This window comes from Petaurus breviceps, unplaced genomic scaffold (genome assembly GCF_028583685.1).
Source record: "Petaurus breviceps papuanus isolate PSGF00001 unplaced genomic scaffold, PetGlider_PUasm1.0 178, whole genome shotgun sequence".
NCBI lineage: Eukaryota > Metazoa > Chordata > Mammalia > Diprotodontia > Petauridae > Petaurus > Petaurus breviceps.
In genome coordinates this window covers 14,573,263-14,587,739 of record NW_027185777.1, presented here as the reverse complement: position 1 = coordinate 14,587,739, position 14,477 = coordinate 14,573,263, and the positions used below count along the sequence as shown (strand labels likewise).

Here is a 14,477-nt window from a genome sequence, read left to right as displayed (position 1 = left end):
TTTCTAGTCCTGCTTCTGACACAGACTGGCTTTGTGAGAAGTCACTTGAATTTGCAGTGCCCCAAATAACTTTATAAACTTTGGAGGGGGAGTTTCTTCACTGGGAATCCCTCCCAGCCCCCTTGTTGTCATTGTCCCGTCTTGTCCTATTCTCCATGACCCCATTTGGGTTTTTTTGGGCAAAGCTATTGGAGTGGTTTGCCATTTCCTTCTCCAGCTCATTTTACTGATGAGGAAACTGAAACAAACAGGGTTATGTGACTTACTCAGGGTCAAATAGCTAGTAAGTGTCTGAGGTCAGATTTGAACTCAGGCAGATGAGTCTTCCTGACTCCAGGCCCACATAGCTGCCCCAAGCCCCCTTTCCCCTCCCCAAATCACTGTATGCATGTGAAATCATTATTTTCATAAGAGAAAGTAGAGAGAGGGAGCATGTAGAGCACTGTTCTTGGAGGCCAGTCTTGCTGATGTCACAAATTCTGCTAGTTACACTTCTCATTAAGAGGCTTCACAGTACATTGGAAGAAGCAACAGGTCGAGTCAAAAGACCCAGGTTCTCGTACCCTACCTCTGCCGCTTACCTTGTGGGACCTTGAGCAGAAGTGGGAGCTCTCTGGGCCTTTGTTTCATATCTGTAAAATGAGGGGTGGCCTAGAGGGCCTCTAAGGTTCTTCTGAGTCTGAAAGCCATGACCCCCATGATCAGCGCCCCAGACCACTCTCAAGGACCACAATCTGCAGGCGTATTACCAGATTAGATCAGAGGAGGGAGTGTTCCGCCTGGCAGTTAAATCAGAGGCCAGGACTCTGCATTCTCTCCCTCGCCCCTCAGAAGAGGAGGGAACACAAAGACTTTAGAATTAATTAACTTCATTCATAAAGAAGTCATCTCTTCCTTTGAAATAATGCACTTGAAGAAATAGATGTAATCTAATCATGTGGCATTAAAGAATCACCGAAGTATTGGAACCAGAATCAATGTTTTAGGTAATAAAAGGTCTCACTGGGTGTCAGAAGGGAACCCATTAGACCCATTCAGCTGCTCTTGCTCCAGCCTGGTGTTACTCAGCTATCCCTATGAAGAATCCTAGGAATAGCCAGCCCTTTGGCTGCCTTCCCAGTAGCTGGATTATTTTTATTCAGGTGGTGTTGGGCATGGGGAGTAGGTGAGCACTGACCCTGGAAGGGGGGTGGGCCAGTAGGTGATTCCACAGCCCTGATATCTGGGACTTGCATCCAGTCCTGGGTCTTTAAATAATAGAATAGTCCCTTCACTGTCAGCAAGATGGAAATACAATGAGATGTCCCAAATGGCATCGAAGGATGTTTGTTTGCAGGACGTTGACAGATATTTAAATTTCCTTTCTAACCTCATTTTGTGAGTAGGTATTTTTGTAGCTACAAGGAATAATGTGAAGTTAATTATCACTCTATACACAAGACCTTTAGTAATCAAAGTGAGGGTTCTGTCAGTGATATACGTTTCCTACACACTGGCTTCAGTGTAGAGGTCAGTAAGGAAATGAGTGTTTTCTCTTTGAAGAGAGAGAAATGAAAGGGAATAATAAAAGAATGCACTGTCATGCTGCTTCTTGGACAAATGAACCTTGCTTCCTTAATAAGCAGTCACGTTTAGATCCCTGCCTTAAGTGTCATCCGTAGCTTGTTTGGTGATTTCTTGTCCTTTTAGCTGCACATTTTCCTTTTATTGAGAATGGCTGGTCAGAATTTGCAAAATGTTTTTTTTTTCTTTCTGGATTTGCTGCTTTCCCATTTGTCAAGCACTTCCATTTCTCCCATTGTTCCTAAGAAAGCGAAAAGATGCTTTGCTTTGTTAATTGAGGTATTTGTTTGCTGGAGAGTCGGCACTAGAAAAACAAGACTCGGGACTCTCTTGTAGGTCCTAGGTGTGGCACAGCAGAATGGGTGCTGTTCTACCACTTAGAGTGAAGAGAATGCTGCATTTGTCATTAGAAGGCCTGGATTCTGATATCAGCTCCCTGATCTGCCTACTACACATGTTATTTAAAGTCCCTTAACCTTCTGGAGTTACGGTTTCCTCATCTGTAAAATGTAAACAATAACACTGGAAAGGACCTTCTTCCCAGGGTAGTTAGGAGTGAAAATGTCCTTTGCAAATTTTGGTGAGTTCTTATTACTCATTTATAGTGCCAGTGTCCTGGGTTGAGAGTTTTTAAAAAGTGATCATATTCTGTCCCCAGGGTTTATTGATGGTTGTTTTTTTCCTGATGAAGGGGCCTGGCATTGATTACCACTTTCTCATACTGCCAGCCAAATTCATAAAAATGCCCAAAAGCCAAGTACTTGGGATTACTGCGGAAGCCAAACACCAGACACATTGTCTGCAAGAAGAATGGCTGGCTGAAGGCATAAAGTCCTTCAAATCTCAGCGGGAGCTTTGCAATTTGAAGCAAAGTTCCTGGATTTCATGGGTGTAGGCATTCCGTCCACCAACAGAGGTCCCAACCTCTCAATGTCTTCCTTAGTAAAGAGCCATTATGATTTGCCCTAGCCTCCCAGAGTTGTGTTTGGGTATCTGTCCTGGTAATAAACCTCTATGATTTTAGCTAGGCCAGGCCCTGGGTGATGGGCTGTCCTGGCTCTTGACCTTACCTGAAGCATTTCCAGCTAGGTAGGACATGCCAGAGCTTGAGTTCTGCCATCAGAGTTTTTGGGTGCCTGGGGCCACCTCTTTGCCGTGATGGAGAAGGAAGGAAAAGATTTTTCTAATATGTCTCAAATGGAAAATCCTGTTTCATCTGAATTTCCTCTCTCTGCTCAATAAACAAGACTCATTAAGTACCTTTATTTTTTGCCAGAGACTGTGCTAGATGGTGAAAAAATAAAACTAAAAGTGACCTATTCCCTGCCCTTAATGAGCTTATCTTTGGGGGTGAGGCAGAGGGATAAAGGAGGAGGAGAATATAATGTGTTCAGAGATAAATCTCAATAGAGATATATGCAAAACAAATACATCTATAGTGATTGGGGTATCACTAACAATTGGGAAAAGAGGAAGGGCCTTTTGAAGGTGAAGATAACATGAGTCAAGACTTGAAGGGAAGAAGGAATTTCAAGAGGTAGATGAGAGAGAGCTTTCCATTCATTCAGGGTACAACCTATGCAAAGGTCCAGAGGTGAGAGATTATTCCATTTTTTGATCCTCTATGACCAGCAGACCCTTCTCACTTTATGCTTATTTCACTCAGCTACCTCCTTCCCTCCTGACTATCACACTCTCTGGCTTTGTGGATAGGACAGGAATCATGTTTCCCCTGGGCTGGGTTGACTGCTAGCAGCCTAGCCACACAGAGAGGGGAATATGCCATCTACCAACATTGCCCAGTGATGTCCCGGAAGCAGACCCCTTGCATGAAAAGCTGGTTTTTCTTTTCCTGCCTTCGGTTCAAACTTTGCTCCAATTCTTTAGAAACTGGCTCTTAAATCCCTCATAATTGTAAAAACAAAAGCAACCATAATAATTGTAAGGCTTATACTTCACCTTCAGACCAGCAAACAAAATTCATTAAGTACCCACTGTGTGCTGATTATTGTGTGGGCAGAGATTCAAAGCTTAGAATCTACTTAGAACCTTGTAGAGACAATTAAAATAGACAGAAATAAGCTACAAAAAAAATCTCAGAGATGTCTAAGGAAGTCAGTCATGAAGCATTTCTAAGCCCTTAAAAAGTGACATGTATTATTAAGCACTGAAGATATAAAAAAATGGCAAAACCAGCCCCTGACCATGATGGCTACAGGATTGGGTAAGGCATTGTGGAGGAAATAGAGTTTGAGTTGTGCAATGTGGCTCTAGACAGACAGAACGAAGTACAGAGGGCACAAGTTGCCAAGGGACTTATTGAGAAGAAAGACTCCTTTACAATAAAAGCTTCCTAAAAGTGAAATAGGCTGCCTTGGAAGGTTTTGGGGGATCCATCTCTTCAGAGTTCTTTGAGGATTCATTTAGGACTTTGTTGTAGATGTTCTTCTGGTCAAGATGTGGGTGGGAAGCTGACTTCTGCTTGGGTCTCTTCCAGCTTTGATTTTGAGTCATTGAAGGATGGGTAGTAACTTAACTAACTGAAAGAAGGGAGTGCCTTCTAGGTTTTGGGAATTGGAAGCAAAGGCATGGAGGTAGGTAAGCACAAGATATGTATAGGAGAAGGCAGGTAGTTCAGTTTTGTGGTAGCACATGGAGAACAGTATGTAACAATGCTAGAAAGGTTGAACGGTGGCAGATTATGCTAGGGTAAGAAGTTTGAATTTTATCCAGTAGGCAGTGGGGAGCCATGAAAAGATTTAGGGGCAGGCATACAACAAGACCAGATCTACAGATCTCAAAGATAGTCTGGTTCTAGTGTTTTTTTCTTGTTTGCTTTTGCTTGTTTTTTTGGGTGGGGAGGGGCAATTGGGGTTAAGTGACTTGCCCAAAGTCACACTGCTAATTAAGTGTTAAGTGTCTGAGGCTGGATTTGAATTCAGGTCCTCCTGACTCCAGGGCCATGCTGTATTCACTGCGCCACCAAGCCGCCCCCCTGTTGTTGTTGTTGTTGTTTTTTTTTAATAATGGGTGTATAAGGAAGTTTTAAAAAGTGAACCAATGAAATCTTAATTTTGAACTGTGAGGTTAAATATAGTGACCATCATGCTCTCAATGGCATCTGATATTAGGTATTAGAAACAGCCATGCTATTGAAATAAGGAAATGCTGGCCAAGTTGCCCAGATACCCTCTGCTTCATGGACTAATGCCATGATTTTCACTCAATCCTCTAGCTTGAATACCGTTTAATATTTCCACAGATGTTTTGCTTCTGCACACTGATGGAGGGTAAAAGGAAGTGTACACTCATGAGGATGTGGGCATGTTGGCTTTCTTTCTTCAAGTCTGCAAGAGAGCCAACATTGAGGTTTGGGCTTCTTGCTCAAAAGAAAACTTTGATCAAAATTTTGAACTTGAAATTTGCAAGGGGGGGGAGGGGAAAATTTCCACCAAAACCTTTGAAGTAAAGCATTCCTGAAACAATTGAAAAAGAAAGATTTGCAGGAAGTTGGAAAGAATGACCTCCCTCTTATCCAAACACTTTAATTGCATGTAAGATATTTTATGAAAATGGCTTCTATGACTTAAAAAGGAGAAACAGAATAAGCAGAAAATGTCTTTGAACTCTGCACAGAATCTATTTGCCTTTTTAAAGGAAATCAGCTTCGCCCCTGCTCACCACCACCACCCACACATTTTCCTACTAAGCCTCTACAGCCCCTCTACAGTTTAAAAAAGAATAGTATTAAGAGTCCTATTTTAACACTGTCTTTGGAGTTCCTGTTGCTCTCAATCAAGTTATAAATAATTAAAATAAAGTCCTTTTCATACTTCTAGTAATAACTACTGTCTTATATGGGGATTAAGATCAGATACCACATAGCTGAATTTCCTAAAATTGCTCAAATGGTTAGCGAAATAATGAGGTATAATTCAATTTCCCTTATTTTTACTAAAAACAAAACTATAGAAGTTGGTATTTAAGTAAGAGGTGCAAACTGCTGACTAAAAACTTTGGAGGCAAATTAGGCAAATAGAAGAATGATTCATAAGAAACTAATTGGCTTTTCCGTTGAACTCTTAGTATGAGAGATCAGTATAAGTAGAGTTGAGCCGAAGTGTAATTAATCATTTGTACACCACTCTTATCCTCTGCTACTTCTGACTAGTGCTTTTGGCATTTAAATTGCTGCCTCTCCTTGGAGACTGATTTTTCTATTGTAAAAAGTGTTTAAAGAACACACTAAGAAGAGATATTTCAGGAACTCCCTTCACCCCACCCCATCTTCTCTCTTCTTTGGGCAGTAAACATAAAAGTTGAGCATATGTTGAGAAGAGCCCCTGTGTGGTCCGGGACAAGATGATGTCTATAGACCTTCAACCCATGATGATAAGGATGGAGGGTGGAAATAGGTAGAAGACAAAGAGGAGGATTTATAGTTCTCTGCAAACTATGTGCACAGAGGCTAATGCTGATGTGAAATAAAAGTGCAAAGACCCACCACTATCTGTAAAGAACTGGCCATCTCCCACCAGACTTGCCTCCTTAATATGGATCAATCTGAATTTCTTCTTTAGGCCATGCCTCACAAAATGCCAGTCATGTTCACCAGTGGTTTTGATCCATGTCAAGATGATGAGCTTCCCAGATACAGGGTTCCTGTCTAGCTCAAACTCTGCAATACCCCGAAAAGCACTTAAATGTTTTTTTGTAATAACCCAGCACTGAAACAATCAGTCAACTCATTCATAATCAACTGGTCACCTTGGGAAGGTTCCCCGAGGGAAAGGATGGGGGGGGTGGGGGAGGGCGGACAGTTAAAGGAACAAGTTGACAAATTAACTGGATGTTAGATGGAAATGACTTATCCAGTTCCATGGCAGTCATGGGTCTGGTTGGTCCACAGAAGTAAAGTGGAATGACAAGAAAGAACTTGAAGCAGACCAGTTTTATCTACCAAAGCCATATGTGTGTGTATGTATATATGTATACATATGTATGTGTATATATGCACACCTATATATGCGCATACATATATTTTTGAAAAACTTTGACACTTTCATTTTGGGTTTGTATTTGTGAATGACAGCAACAGCAATGATAACTGCAGCTTTGAGAGCTTGCAAAACCTGGAGAGAAGATGGGTACCCATCAGTTAGAGAATGGCCGATCACATTATGATGTATTAATGTAGTGGAATACTGTTGTCCTATAAAGTAAAGATGAGGAATTCAGAGAAGCATAAGAAGACTATGAATTGGTAAGCAGAACCAGGAAATTATATACATGACAAAATAACATAAACAGAAATATTAAGAGGCAGAAGAAATGACTGATTGTAACAATCAATCTCTAGGTGATGATGGGGGGTGGTGGGGGAGGGGTTAGTAATGCAGAATGTATGTGCCGGAAGATGTGGTTACTGTTGGTTGTTTTTGCCCAGCTGTTACTTTGTAACAGGTCACACTTTCTAACTGTGGGTGCCCCCAGGGTTCTGACTTGTGTCCCCTCCTTCCTCTTTATTATTTCACTTGATGGCCATTTGTCTTGGATTGTCTTGCCGCTGGACTCCAATGACTCTGGAAAAGAGGGTGAGGTCATGACTTTGTGCAGCTATGCCTCACTTAAATCCAGTTCACTTACAAGTTAAGATATTACCCTCATGATGTTATTGGTCCTCTCCAGGAATGAAGGGAAAACAACAGTTTCACTTGATGATTTCATCATGTATATATTCAATTATCATCTCCATGCTAATGATTCTCAAATCTGCTTATTGAACCCTAACCTCTGTTGACCTTTAGTCTCACATTTCCACCTGCCTATTGAACACATTGACCTGGATGTTCCATAGACATCTTAAACTACTGTCCAAAAGTGAGTTAATTATCTTTCCCCCCAAATTCACCTTCCTTTCTTTTACTGTTGAGAGAACCACAATTCTCCCAGTCACCCAGATGCATAACTTTCGTATCATCCTCAGCTTCTCACTCTCTCTTATCCCTTCATATCTAATCTGTTACCAAGGTAAGATCTCTTGCATGTACCACCCTTCTCTCTTCTGACACCGTCATCACCCTGGGGATGATCACTTCACACCTTTACTATTGCAGTAGCCTTCTGGTTGGTCTTCCTACCTGAATTCTCTCCCCACTATAGCCCTTCCTGTACTCATCTGTCAAAATGTTTAAAGCACAGGTCTGACCTTATCACCCAGCCCCTAAAAACTCCAGTGGCTGCCTAACATATATGCAGGATCAAATTTAAAATCCACTGTTTTGCATTCAAAGCCCTTCATAACTGCCTATCCCTCCCACTACCTTTCCAGTCTTCTTACAAATTCTCCCTACCCCTCACCCTGGGCCATGTACTCTGTGACCTCCTTGCTGTTCCTCTCAACTCAACTTTTTCACTGGCTAGCTCCTATACCTGGGATGCTCTCTCTTCTCTTCTCTACCTCTTGGCTTCTCTGGCTTCCTTAAGTCCCAGCTAAAATCCCACAAGGAAGCTTTTCCCAATCCCCTTTAATTCTAGTATTTTCCCTCTTTTGACTATACCCTATTTATCATATGTGTATATGCATGTATGTATATATACATACATACAACACACATTGTAAAATATATGTGTACATGCAGATATATCATCTTATGTACATGTATGTAAATGCATGTATATATTTATGCATTATATACATGTGTATATACATACATACATGCATATATATGGGGGAGAGAGTTCTTATTTGTCTTTACATAATTGTTTTTGGGTTGTCTCCCCCTTTAGACAAAATTTCTTGAGAGCCGAGATTCCTTTTGCCTTCCTTTATCAGCCTAGTTCTTAGCACAGTGCCAGCACATAGTAGGCATTAAATACATGGTTATTGACAGGCTGTGACTGGTATATACATTATGAACTACTTGTTTAATAAATCATACATTTAAGTGATTAAATCAGCTCTAAACTCTCCAATATAAGTTGCTTGAAATGGTCTTTTTTTCCTTTGGATTGTGAAATTAGAGTAACTGGATTGGAGTCTTCTGTCCATATGTGGAGGTGTTAGATTCATGAAGAGGATTGCTTTGTTTTACTGTGTGCCTTTTTAAGAAGTGTTTTTTCTTTATGAGTTGGAGGGGGGCTGTGTGTTGTAAATCAGTATGGCCATCAAGTCCTTCTACCACCTGGTTTATTTATTATTCAGACCTTTTACATTAAGTTAAAAGGATAAATGGCCCTGATTCTTCTTGTTTTTGTAAATGCCTTTTGCTTTACCTGAAAGGAGTCTGTATTGATCCATGGAGACCACTACAATAAAAGCAGAACATGGTAATTAGCCTACTTAATTGACCTTTATCAGAGTAAAGAAACAGTGAATTTAATCAGGCCTTTTAGGCCAGATTGGAAAGCCTGCTTCCTGCCCTGCTGAATGTTTGTGGCTCTGCTCTGATGGCTCTTCTCACTTGTCTTCTAAAGACTTAGATCTCTTTTTTTTTCTCCCTGGCACGGAAAAGCTTTTAAAGGCAATTTAAGGCATCAGCTACTGAGGATTCAGCTTTAAAAACTTCTTCCTAACCATTGTTATCTGCAAAGTGGGCGTCTTTCCTATTCCCTTTCCATCCCTGCTTTATACTCTTGAACAGTCCACAGCAGCCATCTCTTCTGGCTGTCTCTGAAGTGTCAGGGGAAGACCCTGCCATGCAGGCAGCCCTCATGTGTCTGTGGGGCTGCTGCTTCAGGATCAGACTAAAGTTGTTCCCATCCAACTTCATTTCTTCTGTATTAAATGCAGAGCCCTGTATCAGGACGGAGGGGATACAAAGACAACACAAAACCAAAAAAAAAAAAAAAAAGGCCCTGACTTCGAGGAGCTTCCATCCTACCCTACTTTAAAGTGTGGAGATTAATGTTCATGTTTGACCTCCATTCCATACCCCTTTATTTAGCACCTGTTGTAAGCAGTGCTGGGCACTGGAGGAAAGTACAAAGTTTAGATTAAACGTGTTTTCTTGGAATTTATACTGTAACAGGAAGATAAGACAGATACACTGAAAACAGTGCCCAGTGAGCACAATTAGAGAGAGGAAAACAAAATGCATTTTTAGGTCCAGGATAAGAAAGATCATTACCAGTAGGAGAGATGGTAGAGAATTTCCTGGTAACATTTTAGCTGGGTTTTTAAAGAATAAGTAGAAATGGAATAGGCCTCCTTTCTTTATTATCACATTGTGTGGTAGTGCAGGTCTGAGTTTCTAAAGGATCCTATTGTGATAGATTTAGATCTGGAAGGGACCTTAGAGATGGGTTTTGTTTTTTTTTTTTAGTTGTTGTTCAGTCATGTCATGTCTGACTCTTTGTGACTCCATTTGGAGTTTTCTTGGCAAAGATATTGGAGCGGTTGGTATTTCCTTCTCCAGCTCATTTTACAGATGAGGAAACTGAGGCCAACAGTTAAGAGATTTGCTAAGGTCACACAGCTAGTACATGTCTGAGGTTGGATTTGAACTCCCAAAGATGAGTCCTCCTGACTCCAGAGCTGGTGCTCTATCTCCTGTGCCACCTAGTTGCCCCAGATGTGGTTAATAGTTCAGTATCCTTCTTTTACAGATGAAGAAATGGATGCCTAGAAGTTATATGATTTGCCCAGGGTCAGGAAGGTGGTGTCAAGGGTGGGATTTGAACTAGGAACCCCTGACCCTGAACAGGAATTCTTCACATTTTTTTCTGTCATGAGCCCCTTCTCAGAATAATGTTTTTAAATGCATAAAGTAAAATATATAGGATCATGAAGGAAACCAATTATGCTGAAATCTAGTTGTCAAAATATCAGAAGCAAAAGAAAAGTCCAAGGTCCCCTATGTTCTAGAGCCTTTATAGTATGCCACTCCGTAACATAACTATGTCTTTTGGTTCTACTGAAGGAGTTTCTCTTTTCGTTTTCTCTACTAGAGGTTATCTCTGTGTGTGTGTGTGTGTGTGTGTGTGTGTGTATGAATTTGAGAGAGAGAGAAATTATTGAACTATTGCTCAAAAGAGTATGTTTTAGACAGGAAGAGAAGAATCATTAAGTCCAGGCCTTTCATATTACAGATGAGGAAGCTGAGGCCTGAGTGACTTGCCTGTGGTTGGACAGAGGTGGAATCTGAACCCAGGTCTCGTGATATCTGACCATGGCCTCTTCCTGCTCTGCCATGATGCCTCTAGGGTCGGTGGACTCTTTGTTGAGCACAGGCCAGAGCACAGCACTCAGCCGAGTCCCTGTAGGGAACCTTTTCTGAAGCAGTAATAAACTCCTTCCCCAATAAGTGGCCCCTAACCTGATCAGCAGCAAAGGACAAGGAGCATTAATTAGTAATGCCCCCATGCTTCTCTCTGAGCTGAACTCCAGACTGGAAGTGCCGATGGGCAGGTGGCTCTTTCATCTCTAGGCCATCTCCAGCTTACCACTTCTAAAAATAAGTTGCTCAGAATTCCTGCAAGATTGGACTGGTCTGGGTGGGCATGGAACGGAATTACTTGCTAACTACAGCCATTCTTGGAATGGTCAGAGTGTTTGTTTTGGAGGAGGAAGATGTGGAAACTGGCAGTGATGGCAGTCCCCCTAGGTCAGAGACATATGCATTGCATGGATTGTACGAGTCTGTGGGTATCCTCTTCATACAGAAATAACACTGGCAGAGTAGTGTAGTAGCAGGGGCCCTGGCTTTGGGTTCATAGCACCTGGGTTTGAATTCTCTCTGCTGTGGGAGACTTAGGAATGCTCGGGCAAATCACTTCAGCCTTGTGGTCTTCCATTCCCTCATTTCTAAAAACGAGGGCACTGAACTAGACAGTCTCTAAGGGTCCTTTCTTGCTCAAATTCCCATCATCTCGGTTCCCTGGATCTGCCCTTCCCTTTATGTATCTTCCTGCTACTCTGTCTTATCAAAATAGCTATAATTGAAATCTGTCCCTTTTAGTCTTGTGTATATTGGGCTACAGTGCCTCTCTGTCTCTGCGAAGCTGGGTTGACCTCAAGACTCCCGAGTCCACAGAAGTCTCCTTCGTCCCTTGATCCTGTTCTCTGCCGAGCTTCCCCCTCACTCTCTTTGTAGTTTTGGGGAAGGCCCCTCACATCCTGTGAGCCCTCCCCCTCCAGCTCTCACTCAGAACTCCTACTTCCTGGGCAGTTCAGTTCACCAGCTGCTGCCACACTCATTTGACCTAGAAAGTTTGGGCTGTAATACTCGTGTTTCCCAAAAAAGGTCAGACAGTTGACCTTGCTACACATTCCTACAGTCAGGTTGTATGCTGCTTTGCCTAAAGAAAGCTGACTCCTGCACTCTAGCAGTAATATTCAATGTAAGTGATGTGACACAATGCTAGGCTTGATTCTAAGGTTTCATTTTGTAGCCCCCCCCCCAATGCCCTTTATACCCTTTGTGATACTGTCAGGTCTTCCTTATTCACAGACCTGAACATGCCACTCATATGCTCCAAACCCAGAATCAAGTCCAGGAGCCTTAGCCGTCATCCAAGCCCCTCCACAACATTGCGCTTCCCTGTTTCTCGTGACTCTATGCACATTATGCTTCACCCAGAACACTCTCCCCGGTTCCCATGCAGTGCGTTCCCACCTCCATTCCTTTGTTTATATTTCCTAGTCTTTTTTCTACTCTCACAGTCTGTTTTTTGAAGTCCTGTCTGACATTCCAGGTTAAACTTACTAAACTTGGGGTCAGGGAGGCCCTGGGTTTACATTTAGATAATCATCCTGAACTCACTTCTCTCACCTCCCACGTCCAATCGGGGTCAAGTGCTGTTGTTTCCACCCTCGGACAGCTCCAGGACACATCCTCAGACAGCTCCAGGACACATCCTCTTCTCTCCTCTGGAGCCACCACCATCCTGGTGCTGGTCTTCCTCACCTCACTTCTGGACCATAACAGCAGTCTTCTGGGTGGTCTCCCTGCCCCAGGTTTTGCCTTGCACCAGACCATCCTGTCCTCAGCTGTGAAATTGATCTCCCTAAAACTTGGATGTGATTTTCTCACCCACTGCCCTTCAGCTAACTCCAGACTCCCTATTGCCCCTGGGATCAAAAATAAAATCCTCTGACTTTTTAATTCTATCACAGCCCTCAGCCCTTTGTTCCTTTACATTCTTCCTACACCCTGCTCCCTTCGACATAGTCTGCATCCCCTTGACAATGACCTCCTGGCACATATACCATTTCTCTACTCTAGGCATCTACACTGACTTTCCCCCATGCCTGCAGTGTCCTCCTTCCTCTTCTCCATCTCCTGCCTTTCCTGAACTCAGGTCTCAGTGGGGGAACTGCAAGAAGTCCTTCTCAGTCATCCTTAATATTAGGGGTTTCCCTCAGAGATTGCCCCCAATTTATCTGGTAATTATTTTGTTTGAGCATAATTGTTTCCAAGGTGTTTTCCCCAATAGACTGAGCTCCTTGAGAGCAGGAGCTGGGGTTGTTTTTTGTTTGTCTTCTTATTTTCCTTTCTTTGTATCCCCAGTTAGGCAGCACAATGAGTAGAGTCCTGGGCCTGGAGTCAGGAAGATCTGAGTTCAAACTAGTTGTGTGCCCCTGGGCAAGTCATTTAACTTCTGTCTGCTTCAGTTTCTTCAGCTGTAAAATAGAGATCAAAATAGCACCTACCTCACAGGGTTATTTTGAGAACCAACAGAGGTAAAATTTGTAAAGTGCTCAGCACAGTGTTTGGTCTATAGAATTCACCTAATAAATGCTAGTTGACTGACTTGGAGTCATGGGTTCAAATCCTACCTCACACACATACTTACTCTTTAATTTCCTCAACTGTAGCGTGAAGAATTTGTCCACTGTGACTCTAAGGTCCTTTTCAGCTTTGAACCTGTGATCAGTAGTCCAAGAAGTCTTCCTTGGTCCTGCCAGTTAGATAGAATCTTTCCTTCCTTAGCCCTTGAATAAACACTTTTTACCTGTTTTGTGCTCTTACCATATGTTCCAGACTATGGCTTTTGTTTCGTTATGTTTATGGTTCAGTGTTAGGTCAATGTTACATCCTCCCTGCTAGATTAAATGTTAGCAGGACAGGCACTCTGCCTTCTCTTTTCACAGTGGTCTCTACATGACAGGTGTTGAGTAATTGATTGTTGAATAAATAAAGACCTTTGGGCTTTGAAGGAGTGAGACACCATTCCCCCTACAGCATCTCCCTTCCTTTGTTGACCGTTGTCCTGGATTTCATTTCTGTTCCTCATCTTAAAATTAGTAAATAGTGTTAGACTGGTCGGTGTGTTCTGTCTTCCCCTTGTATTGAAAGCCATTCAAGGATAGTGACCACATTATAGATGTTTCCTGACATTCTGCAAGTACCCAGTAAAATGTTGTGAATTGAGTGGGTGCTTGAAAATATACTTGCTTTTTCTACTTCCACTCAACAACCGGTCTAACAGACCACATAGACTCCCTTAAATAGGATCATTTGGTCATCTGGGTTTTTTTTTTTTTTTGCTTTTTTTGGAGGGGGAAAGTAGAGCAGTTGGGGTTAAGTGACTTGCCCAAGGTCACGTGGCTAGTTTTTTTTGTGTTAAGTGTCTGAGGCCGGATTTGAACTCAGGTCCTCCTGACTCCAGGGCTGGTGCTCTATTCACTGCACCCCTGGTCTCTGTTTTAAAGCAGGAAAGGATTTTAGATGGCATTGTATTAAACACCCTCATTTTACAGAAGAGGGAACTGAGGCTGAAAAAATTTAAGTAATTTGCTCAGGATCACAGCTTGTAAGTGTCAGAGACTGGATTAGAACCCAGTTCTTACCCTCCTAGCCAGCACACCACCTAAACCCCTAAAAGAAACTTGAACGCAGATCCAGAGTTGGAAATGGGACCTTTGAAATTATCTAGTTTAGTCCTATTATAGATGAACAAACCAAGACCCA

At 42.3% G+C, this 14,477-nt stretch overlaps 1 protein-coding gene across 2 annotated transcripts in view; it reads left to right on the top strand.

Moving 5' to 3' along the window:
* Nucleotides 1–14,477, top strand: part of PIP4K2A (phosphatidylinositol-5-phosphate 4-kinase type 2 alpha) — a 212,579-nt gene that overhangs the window by 112,879 nt on the left and 85,223 nt on the right. The window lies entirely within an intron of this gene.